The sequence below is a fragment of the Schistocerca nitens genome, chromosome 1, assembly GCF_023898315.1.
Source record: "Schistocerca nitens isolate TAMUIC-IGC-003100 chromosome 1, iqSchNite1.1, whole genome shotgun sequence".
Classification (NCBI taxonomy): Eukaryota; Metazoa; Arthropoda; class Insecta; order Orthoptera; family Acrididae; genus Schistocerca; species Schistocerca nitens.
In genome coordinates, this window is record NC_064614.1 from 643083647 (window position 1) to 643096675 (window position 13029).

Below are 13029 nucleotides of genomic sequence, written 5' to 3' on the forward strand. Positions count from 1 at the left end.
GTGGTTACTGGTGGAGCAGCAGTTGGATTCCAGTCATAAACAATGCAAACAAGCAAGGGGCCAAATGATTTTATACCCCGAGTTAAGCTTTTTCAGTGGGTTAACCAGCACAATATTGCAGCAGTGAATTTCCTGTATTATAAATGAAACTATACGGTTCTGGAGACCTTTTCATGTTTCAAACATGAGATAAAGACGTGAGATAAAGACATTTGTAGTTCTTATAAACCTTCCTATCAAGTTACTTTAAAATGGGACAATCTGACACTTTCCCCCGCTTTCTACAATTTCTTTATTCTTCCAAAATATTGTAACTAGTCTATACAGATGCCTCATCCACTCCTACTGCTTTACCACTCTTCACCTTCTGTATGGTTTCCTCCATTCTAGCACCTTAAGATGTGAAAAATAATTGTGTTTGATTAATACAGGGTGTTTCAAAAAAGGCTTTAAAAATTCATATAAATTTACTGAAAGAATATAGAGAGCTGGGTTTAGTGCTATTTTGTAGAGAAACACATCAAGTTTTTTTTACTTTTAACTGAAGGTGTTGTATGTGGCTTCTGTTGGTTATCCTGCACACCTCCCATTGGAAGTAAATTTCTTCCCAAACTCACTCTAGCATTGCAGGTGTAACTTGCTGCTCTGAGTTGAAGTAGAGAAGCCGGCACAGGAGGTACAAACACGATATCCTTGATGAGCCCCATTTAAAAAGAGTGGTGTCAAGTCTGGGGAATGTGGGGGCCATGCAATTGGCACATCACAGCCAACCTATTGACCTGGAAAGCAGTCACTGAGAAAATCCCAGACATCAGCAGGTAGTGGTGTGGTGCACCATTTTGCATGATGTAAACATTTCAGTTGGTCATCTTCATTGATCTGTGGTGTCAGAAATAATTGTAACATATCCAGGTACACTACCCTGTTGCTGGTTCTCTCACAGAAAATAAGGAAGGAGCCATACACTTTGTTCTTGCTAAGTGCACAAAAAATGTTCAGTTCAGGGCTAGCACGAACATGTTGCAATGTTTGATGTGGATTTTCACTGCCCCAAATCCTACAGTTCTGTGTGTTAACCTTGAGTGAAAAGTCAACTCATCAGAAAAGATTATTTTGTCCAAGAAATGTTCATCCTCGTGTAATCAATTTAACATATCCACGCAGAAGTTCTTGCGAGCAATTTTATCAGTGTTTTTTATTGCTTGTAAGATCGTCAGTCTGTACAGTTTCAAATGCAAACAGTTTCTCAACACACGCCGAACAGTCGTATGTGGGATTTGCAGTCCGCGAGATGCATGTCGGATTAATTTTGTAGGACTGTTGACAAAATGTCGTCTCACTCGTTCAGTGACATTGGCAGTTGTGCTTGGATGACCTAATGATTTCCCATGTCTTACTGAGCATGCTGTTTCTACAAAACATTTATGCCACTCAAATGTAGGCATTCTAGGAGGACCTTTAGTGTACTTGGTATGGAAATTATCTGAACTGTTGTCACCAACTTCGATTCTTCAAACCAAAACACACAGCCAGCATGCACAGTCCAGTGAAGGCAGCTGTCTTTAATGCAGCTGCTGCTAGCACTCCTTATGGTGTGATTTGACATTAGCAAACTACGCGAGACAAAACTTGATATATTTCCCTACAAATTGACACTACAACCACCTCTGTAGGTACTATGAATTAATTTATACGAATTTTCGAAGTTGTAAAGTTCTTTTTGAAACACCCTGTATTTTAATTTCTCTAAGGGCAATGAAGATGAAAAATACACAACCAGAAAATATATTGTTTAATTAAAATTAAAAACTTTGGAATATTTTCCTCCAGTTTATTGCCTTCCATATTGGATTAAAATACATAAAATATTAGCATATATTGTGCCAACTACCTGCTTCACGGGTATCATTTTTATTGTTCTTGTTTGTTGCTGAGCTTTTACTTAAGAGACTATGAAGCACGATTAATATCAGTTTTGCAAGGCACAACTTTACTGTAATACGCATGTACAAACTTAAGTTCTATGGGAAAATGTCTGCATAGGAGAGTGATTTTTTTTAATGTTAACTGGCTCTACTGTACATTTATACAACTGAATTTTATAGCATGATATCTATTCAGTAATATTGTGAATACTTGCATAAAATGTGCTAAATAAATATGTTAAAAGTGTTTATTATTTTGTGCTTGCTTTTAAAAATAAAATTAAAAAAAAGAAAGGAAAGAGAGAGAGAGAGAGAGAGAGAGAGAGAGAGAGAGAGAGAGAGAGAAATGACTCAAGAAAAACTAAGAAAAAATGGACAAGAATATGGGTAAATTGCCATTTTGCTTAATGTTGTACGTATCACTCACATTCAATGTTTCTTGGCACACTTTCAGTTACACTGGTGTGCCATGATGCCGTTTCACAATCCCAATGTGGCATAATTTATTAGAACAGACACTGGGTAGTATGTTCAAGTGTAGCACAAAATCTAAGAGTGTGACTTGTCATTGCTTTTTACACTTCTATGCTTTAAGCCAAGTTCATTCCAGATCTGAAGCAAAAACTGATAAGATGTCCATGAAACAAATATACAAAATCCATGGTATTTTTGGACAGAATCTGCCTGTACTGGTCATGTAATAACATTCAAAACCTGCAGTGTGCTTTCTGAGCAAATTTGTTCCATATTGAAGTCACATAGCCAAGGGAAATTTATGTTGTTGATGAGAAACTTTCTCCACATTTGAATATTTACTTTACAGATATTTCTATTGTATAGTACCAAACTTCCTTTCATTTGATAAAAAGCTCTTCGGGTGCTCAGCAGGTGGCAGCATTATGATACTGTGACATTTTGACAAGTGCTGTAATCTTCTGGAGAAGCAATGATAAACTGTGGATGGCTCAAATTTCAAACTAGTGGTGCACCCTCTTCACCCAGCTGCAGGTTGCTGGGTCCAGTATGGGTGATGGAGAGACAGGGAGTTGTCAGTGCAGAAGTTGGAGTGGCAGATGCGCTGGAGACTGCACTCTTATCTTGGCATAACCATCACATCTATTGAAGAGATTCTCATGGATTCGTTTACAATACTGCCCCAACAGTCAGATGCTCAGCATGGCAACTGGGTGTTCTGAAATTCAAAATGTGGGATCCTCATTTATGCTCTTGTCTGTCTCTACTAATTTCTGTGTATGTCCCAGTCATACTCGCCTGATGTGCGCTTACACTGTTGCAAGATCCAAAACTTCATTTGTCCAATGTATTGTCCGGTACATTCCCTAGGGATACAAAAGAGGAAGGCTAGCCGGCCATCTTGTACATTTTGATGTGCCAATCTGTAAGATTATTTTAGATGAGACTATAAGCTCTCGTATCCTTTTTAGTTCTGTTCCATGTGGACATTATTATGAGTGGGATAACAGTTGTTTATCAAATTAACAGGCCAGCAAATTGGAGCTGCAATCTTCATAATTAATTGTTACTGTAAATTTAAAATATTAAAATAAATACCTTTACTGCTAACTGTCAGTTGGACAAGTGAGTAGGCACATTGCATTTAGTGCAATATACTAGCCATGGAACTAAGAGGTAAAAAGCTGAAAGTTGAAATATAAAACACATAAAAAAATCTCAAACCAAATACAATACACTGGCAACCACGACATGATGTAATACAAGTTGATGTTCAATACTACAAAATAATTTTGTATCACTATACAGGGTGTTACAAAAAGGTACGGCCAAACTTTCAGGAAACATTCCTCACACACAAATAAAGAAAAGATGTTATGTGGAGATGTGTCCGGAAACGGAAACGCTTAATTTCCACGTTAGAGCTCATTTTAGTTTCGTCAGTATGTACTGTACATCCTCGATTCACCGCTAGTTGGCCCAACTGAACGAAGGTAATGTTGACTTCGGTGCTTGTGTTGACATGCCACTCATTGCTCTACACATCAGTACGTAGCATCAACAGGTTAGTGTTCATCAAGAACGTGGTTTTGCAGTCAGTGCAATGTTTACAAATGCGGAGTTGGCACATTCCCATTTGATGTATGATGACGGCAATAGCCGTGGTGTGGTACGTTTGTTTCCAGAATGAAGGTGTCCCGACAGGAACACATTCAAAGCAATTCATCGGCGTCTTAGGGAGCACGGAACATTCCAGCCTATGACTCGCGACTGGGGAAGACCTAGAACGACGAGGACACCTGCAATGGACGAGGCAATTCTTCGTGCTGTTGACAATAACCCTAATGTCAGTGTCAGAGAAGTTGCTGCTGTACAAGGCAACGTTTACCACGTCACTGTATGGAGAGTGCTACGGGAGAACCAGTTGTTTCCGTTCCATGTACAGTGTGTGCAGGCACTATCAGCAGCTGATTGGCCTCCATGGGTACACTTCTGCGAATGGTTCATCCAACAATGTGTCAATCCTCATTTCAGTACAAATGTTCTCTTTACGGATGAGGCTTCATTCCAACGTGATAAAATTGTAAATTTTCACAATCAACATGTGTGGGCTGACGAGAATCCGCACACAATTGTGCAATCACGTCGTCAACACAGATTTTCTGTGAACGTTTGGGCAGGCATTGTTGGTGATGTCTTGATTGGGCCCCATTTCTTCCACCTACACTCAATGGAGCACGTTATCATGATTTCATACGGCATACTCTACCTGTGCTGCTAGAACATGTGCCTTTACAAGTACGACACAACATGTGGTTCATGCATGATGGAGCTCCTGCACATTTCAGTCGAAGTGTTCATACGCTTCTCAACAATAGATTCGGTGACCGATGGATTGGTAGAGGTGGACCAATTCCATGCCCTCCACGCTCTCCTGACCTCAACCCTCTTGACTTTCATTTATGGGGGCATTTGAAAGCTTTTGTCTATGCATCCCCGGTACCAAATGTAGAGACTCTTCGTGCTCGTATTGTGGACGGCTGTGATACAATACGCCATTCTCCAGGGCTGCATCAGCGCATCAGGGATTCCATGCGACGGAGGGTGGATGCATGTATCCTCGCTAACAGAGGACATTTTGAACATTTCCTGTAACAAAGTGTTTGAAGTCACGCTGGTACGTTCTGCTGCTGTGTGTTTCCATTCCATGATTAATGTGATTTGAAGAGAAGTAATAAAATGAGCTCTAACATGGAAAGTGAGCGTTTCCGGACACATGTCCACATAACATATTTTCTTTCTTTGTGTGTGAGGAATCTTTCCTGAAAGTTTGGCTGTACCTTTTTGTAACACCCTGTATATTACTGCAATTATGAAATGTATTTTGTTTTCTGCCTTGCGTGGCAGAAAAAAATAATGATTACACGAAAATTTGCCAATGTCAAGAACTTCATCAGTGGAGCAGCAGTCAGAGAAATACATCTTACTTATTTCTATGAGCTATCTTACTTGAAACCAAGTTCTCTTACACAAAGGTCCAGAATTCTGCTTGTTGTTGTACACTATTTTTCATGACAGATATGGTGTTATTGTAGAAATCTGATTTTTAGTGAATTAAACTGCGCGACAAGTAAGCATCATGGCGAGCTGCTCTTGGACTGCTTTTAGATTCAGAGTAATATTAGAGCATGGCTGTTGAATTGCTCACCATTATGTGTGTGTGTGTGCTAGGATTAGTTATTTATTGGTTAGTGGTTAAGTAGTTATTTTGGGAATTTTGATTAATTTTATGATTTATGCGAAGCAACTGCTCAAAGGAGTCAACAAAAGGAGTCATTAATGGAACTATTCCAAAAATTGGAGTTAGTAACTGGGACAATACTTTGCAGTACTCAATCACAAAGGCGCTGTGTTGTCTAAGCAGGGAACTATGTCGACAAAGCAAGGTATCATGCCTGAAACGAAACAAAATATCTGTAGCGCAGTTACAGAATAAAAACAAGCTCAGGTTAGACTACCCGACCTGTCACTAAATTAACTGATAAAATATTAGAAATAAAGCAGGTTCAGGAATCATCTGAAACCATTCGCCAGTTGTCCAAATGTATTAGCAACCTATCTTTTGAACAAATAATAAACATACAATTCGAGTTGCAAAGCAAGCAGTTTGCAAGTGACTTTAGAAACCGGACATCCATTAAGGATGAACAAATTGCATAAGACATATACAGTAAAGTTCAGGCCACAACTGATTGCATCTCGAATCAACGTGATAATCTGGCAGATGCAATAGTAAATGAGCTGCACAAGATAAAAAACAGATAGGAAAAGTTTTCCTGCAATGGTGTAATGCCATTACAGGGTGTATACACGAACAAAGGAAAAAAATCCCGGATTTCCCGGTTAAAAATACACTTTCTCCCGGATGAAAACACACATTTTCCGTGTTATTAAGTGATGGTATATTTTCCCTCGGACCTGTAAAACTTCAATCCTTTGGGTGGTTATGTTTTTATACATGGGCGTAGAATTTCCCGGCACTTTAGAAAACGAAAGTCAGGGAAGAAAACTCCTTTTGGAAAGATTTTTTATGTGCAGCAACGTGTATGCTGCATATTTTCGTATTATGAAAGTATAAATTCGAATTCCACCAAACCCCGCATGTTACTTTCCAAACCACTGTAATCGAGATTGCGATGCGCTTTTGTAAGTCAGTCATAGCTCATGTCACATGATCCCGCCAGCCGATGACCACAGGACATGTGATGTAGTCAGTTAATAACAACATCACTATTAAGTAGGTGGATACACAAACAGGAAAAGTTAATGTTTTAAATTAATATACATAGTGTTGCTACAAGAAAAGAAAAGCTTTCACATATACCATTGGTCTCTAAGGTTAATAAGCTGCAAGAAAAGAAAAGCTTTCACATATAATGTTGATTTTTTTGCATGTGTTACACTTTAGGATATATCACACAAATGTGCCTGTAAAAATTTTAGCGGAGTCCAGTCACTTGTCCTCAAAGTTTTCCACAAATAAATTAGCTACTGCAGAGGAGAGAGAACTTCCTGTAGCACTACATCAATTTGATCATAATAATGACATGAATGTCTGATCTTCTGGGCTAGGAAAACTTCTAAATGGCTCGTCATCAAACACTCTGTGATTTATGAAATTCATCGTACATTCTCGCACATAGTGCAATTTGTGTAAAAGGAAATTTACTTTGAAAGTAACGCTTTTCAAACCACCATACACAATATTTTCCCGTGACTTGTTAGAAACAGGTTCGCTTTAGTACTCATCAGAGACTGCCAGATAACAGGCGCCACCGCACTTTGGCAGCTGCTATGACACAGGAAGCCCATATGTTCATTAAAAGATCTTACATTATGTCATAAAAGAAAAAAGACATCAGAGGATACTCCAAGAGCATCGGAATTTCATGAACCATACTAAAATGGTACATTTAAAGTGCATACTTAAAGAGCACATTTGTATGTCCAGATTCCCAACGAAGTAGGTCTTGACCTGATATTAAGCTTTTCGGTGTGGGTTTCGGGATGCAAATCATCTTGGAGTACCAGTACTGTATTAACTCATTTTTGATTCTTTCTTGTGGCATACATGCTAGAAGATGAAAACAAGCTACAAGATGAAAACGTGCACTTGAAATTCAGCGAGCAGTTGAAATTAGCCAATAGTGTGGTACTAAACACTTTGTTTCAAACACATTGACTGCCTCAGCATAAAAGATTGATAAAAACCAAAGTGGAAATAAAATCTGAAACTACCTCTGGTGGAAATGCAGCCATGTATTCTCACATGCAAACGATCATAAAGGTGCCAAATGACATCATGCAATAAACTGCCCCTGCATCTTGCACTCTTTGCTGCAATTCAGCAATGGTTTTTGCACGGTCTCGAGGATGAATATGTTTCTACTTCACCGTGTCCTGTACGTACTCAATTGGCGAGAGATATGACTCTTGCTAGCCAGGGCAGTAGTTGTGCACCACGCGTAGCACTTCGTGTAGCAGCAGTTGGGTGTTGATGCACATTGTCCTGCTGCAAAAGCACATCACCTTTCTCTTGAAGAAATGGCAGTAGCACAAGGACAACAACCTGCACAATTTTGCAGGCACTGGTTACTTTACCCTGGAGAAACATGAAATGTAATCGCAAATTGTAACTGATGGTTCCCCACACCATTAGGTCTAGGGTGGGACTGTGTGTCATGGGCACATGCACTCCAAGATGGGCCTCTCACTAGGTCTACACTGTACACGTTACAAAGAATTCTTCGTATCACATAGTTTTCCCATTAGCATTCCTGGTCATGCAACACGGGGAATGGTTGTTATGGAATTTATTTCCCTTTTATCCCTTTGACACAGAACCTTTGGTTCCATGACAACAGTGAGGTCAAGATGACCTCAGTTGATCAGCGATTTTTTTTTCCCACCAGATGATGGATGTTCCAAAACCAGTTGTGTGTACACAATAAAAGATTGTGGATTACGCAACTGTCCTGTGGTGTCTTCACTTTTCAAAATGTACACATGTACATCCACTAGTAGCATACAGACAGAACCTAATCTCATCACTGAAGATAACAAAGCGCTATTCTACTCTCCAGTCACTTCTTTCATGACGCCAGAGCAGCCATGCTCAGCAACGCCATGGTGTCGGTAGCTGTCTGACCAGAGGTATAAATGATGTTAATCTTGCTACAAGCAGACAGTTTACAATGATCCTATGTGCCATAGCAGGTGCAACATGTGCTTGACTTTCTTCCCTGGATGATAATCAGTCGGCCACTGCTGCTCAAAGAATGTGTGTGTGTGTGTGGGGGGGGGGGGGGGGGGGGCGTGCATGCAGACATCCAGAACCTGGTCTACAAGTGTGGGAATGTTCCACAGATGAATGCCAAAAGCAGCAAGACACTGCCAACACATTGTGACCACAATGTGCAGCAATCTGGCAACATGTCCACTAACTTCCTGCAGGGCAAAATGCGCCACTCTTCAAATGGCTGCAGTTGTTCAACAGGAATATGTACTCATCCATGGGGTATGGTTGCACCCTAGAATGAATGTTGCAATTACTGTTCACCTGTAAACTCAGCACAGTTACTGTCTGCTGAGAACAAACAACGGGCACACAGAGAAGGCTCCTGAGCAAAATCTGATTGCCAATGACTGTGACAAATGAATCACTAACACAGCGTGTATACGTCCCGGGACAACCGGGAAAAACCCCGGAATTTTTTCATCTGGAAGAAATCTGGGAAAAAAGCAGGGCTGTTTTGGAATTCCAGGATTTTTTATTGTTTTAGTTTTAAGTTAAATTTTTGTAGTTTTGCCTAGTAAAAACTGATACTCGAACAATTTTATTTTAACTTGCTATGCAGAACAATACTGTGTCAATAAAACATAAATGAGAGAATAACACCAAAATAAAACTTCAATTGCAAAGAAAATGCACCGTTTACAAAGACAAAACACAGTGCACACACAAGTGTCTTCCAACAGCACAATGTGTCAAAGGCTGTGCAATATTTCAAAAAAACAAACTGCTTTTAATGTATCTTTCTCATGGGCCTCATTTTGATGAGACTGATGTCATAACTATTTACGTTACCAACAGATTGTGAGAAAATATTGACTGGTGGTTTGAGAAGGGTTACTTTGAAAGTAAATTTCCTTTTACACAAGATGAAGTATGTTACATGTGAGAATGTGCAATGAATTTCTTAAATCAAGGAGTGTAAGACTCTTAATGAACACTTAACATTGAGGACCAGGCTCTTAGAAAAATTTCAGGGCCAAAACACCAGCCATTTAAGTCACTACTTAAAATGTCACTGGCACATTTGCATTGGATGTGTCTCAGAGCGTAACACACGCTTTTTAAAAAAAAGGACCAAGTTTCAAAGTCAGTTTGTCTTACTTATTTTAGTTCTTATGCAATAGCGATGGCAAAAAATATAATTAACCTTAGGGTGGGGGGAAGTGCGATGTGAATTCTTGAGCAATTTCACAAGTAATTGGCTTTCCCTTGCAAAAGTAAGTGCTTGATGGAACATGTATTCTGCCATGTAACCTGTGAAATGTTTGGTGCACACTGCAGTCATTAGCCAGCAAGATCACGTAACCTGAACTACAATTGGCGGACAAAAGTGTGTTGCAATCTAGATTTCAGTGCTTCAGAAGCTACCATGCTATATTTGGTGGCATTTGTGTTTCTACTTTCGTAATACGTAAATACACAGTGTATATGTTGCTACGCATCAGAGATCTTTACAAAAGACGTTGTTTTTTGACGGGTTTTGTTTCCCAAAATGCCGGAACATTGGATAAAATGTACTTTCAACCAAGAAAATATGAATTTTCAACTGGGAAAAATCAGGAACTTTTTTCCTCATCCATGTATACACTCTAACACTACAACTCCTCAGTATACACATGTTATACCATGGTGCCACTGAACACAGTCCTTGAGGGTGCTGCATTTTTCTTCCAGCAGGGAACACACAATATATTAAGTTACAGAGTTAAGCTCTTTAAATGGAAGGCAACATTCTGAATTGTTAAATACTTAACTCAAGTTTTAAAATGTGTTTGAAGAAATGCCTGGAAAAATCCAAGGCTACCAGTTCTGCCTGTATATCATGCCACACAAAATGTTTTGCCACAATTCATCATTTCATGCTCAAAAAGATCTGCTATAGGCAAAGAGATACAGAAGATTCTTGAATGGAACATAAAAGAATCAACAGGCAGCCTCCAATGTAGTCTGCTTCTTGCAGTTATGAAACGGTGGAAACATGAGGTTGATATTAGATGCAAGAGCAATTAATCAAGTTATAGTTTTTGTCCAAACACAACCACAGAACATATATGAATTAATCCACAAGTTTCAAGGAGTTAAGCACCAAACAAGTATTGATCTACAACATTCACACTGGCAGATTTCCCTGGCAAATGATTCCCTTAAGTGTACAGCTTATATTAATGAAGCTAGCAGTTACCAATTTAAAGTGTTGGTTTTTGATCTTAATATGAGTTCTGGTGTATTTGTAGCAGCACTTGGCACTGAGCTAGAACCTAAGATGCCACACCAGGTGACACTGTTTGTGGATCATTTGCTGATAGCATCACAAACATGATAGATCATATTAGTTTTATATAACTTTACACAAATTCTTGTAGGCTGGTGTTAATGACAAACTACAGAAAGCAAATTAGGTTCCTTGGTCATTCAATTACACAGGTTGACATAGGTTCTGGGGTTTGGAAAGTAAGTGGTGTTCTTTGCTAACTTGCCACCCCTGAACATGAGAAAGACATCTGTTTTTTCCATCACCCTCAGTTTTCTCTGCACAGCTATCCCTCCTCCCAACCAACTACTGGTTGTAAACACTATGGTATGCAATGTAATTTAAATTCTTCTCGCACAATTATCTGCCTCAGAGCCTTTAACAATTAGCCCTAATGCTTACTCTGGTCCTGCCTGAAGTCCCAATAATTTTCATCCAGCTTATCCTCAACTAATACTCACACCCTCCTTTTAGTAACACTTGGGAAGATTTTGTCCACAACTACAGAAGTGTGACCACATTGCACTGTCTGTAGGTCAGTAAGTCGAGGGGGCTAATGACATTCCGTTATTGCCGCAGAAATCAGTGAGTGAGCAGAAGAAGGTGCTTATGTGTGTTGCTGTCAATTGTGTTATTTCACTGAAGCCACGTTAAAAGGTCAGGGAGGCAGGGTGTGAATAGCTCAGATAAATTTTGTTTTCTCTGTGGAACTTATGTAATAAGTACAAGACATCAACAAATAACACAGTTTGTGCAGAAATCATATTTTGCTTATTTTGGCATGAACCCAAAGATAAGAACAAATCATTTGCTCCACACATCGTGCGTCATACATGCATGGTGCAATGAAGGAAGTGGAGAGAAGGTAAAATCAAGTGCTTGAACTTCACTATTCCCACAGCATGGTGTGAACAGAAGAACCATGTCAATGATCATATGATGAAAATAACACTATACGAGAGAAAAAACATGACAAAATCTTGTATCCAAACTTAGATTCGGCGATTAGACCTGTCCCTAGGCTGCCAATATCCTGTCAATGGACACATTTGAATTCTCTGAACCACAGGTAAGTCAAGAAAGTATTGAATCTGACTATTCTGAATGTGGTACTGATAGCAACGCAAAACCTCCTCAAACAGAACTTAACAATCTGGTGTAAGAGATGGGTCTCTCAAAAGATGCAGCTCAGCTTCTGGGATCATGTCTCAGTGAAAATAATTTACTTGCACATGGTACATCACATTCATAGCACATAAACTGTGATAAAGACTTTGGCAGTGTTTTTGCACAACATCATTAACCCATCTTCAGCAAAAAATTCTCTAAAGTAGCGATGAAAGTGGGAGCTCAGAAGTACGAAAGTAAGCAATGGACATTATTTATAGATTCTTCAAATCAAAGTTTGAAAGCATTATTGTTACATACTGGAATTGGGCTAGGATAAATTCCAACTGCATACTCAGTACACCTTATAAGAGAGATACAGTACCACAAAAGTACTTCTTCAAAATGTGAAATATGAAGAACACCAGTGGCTTGTGTGTCATGACTTTAAAGTAATTGGCATTCCTCTTGGCCAACAAGCAGGATACACCAAGGTGCTTTGTTATATGTGTGAATAGGACAGTGGAGCATATCATGAGCACTGGAGTAGGAGAGAGTAGCCTAAGAGGCAAAACTTGATAGTGGGATCAAAGAACAAAGTGAATGAACATTTGGTTAATACAAATCACATTTTACTACCTCCCTGCACATCAAATTAGGACAGATGAAGCAGTATGTGAAAGTACTGGACAAAATAAGAAACTGTTTCCAATACCTGTGTAGCTAACTACCAAATCTGGCTCCAAAGATGAAAGACGGGATATTTGGTGGAGCAGTTATACATAAGTTGATATCTGATGAGCCCTTTGAGAATGTAAATAGAACAAGCTTGGAGAAGATTAAAAAAATGTGCTTCATTTCCTTGGTCAGAATGAGCAGCCCATTTACAAGGAAATAGTGGAAGATATGCTACAGTC

At 39.2% G+C, this 13029-nt stretch overlaps 1 protein-coding gene across 1 annotated transcript in view; it reads right to left on the minus strand.

The window, feature by feature from the left end:
• The window catches only part of LOC126258184 (ARF GTPase-activating protein GIT1), a 311125-nt gene that overhangs the window by 105532 nt on the left and 192564 nt on the right, over positions 1–13029 (minus strand). The gene's annotated exons all lie outside the window — the stretch shown is intronic.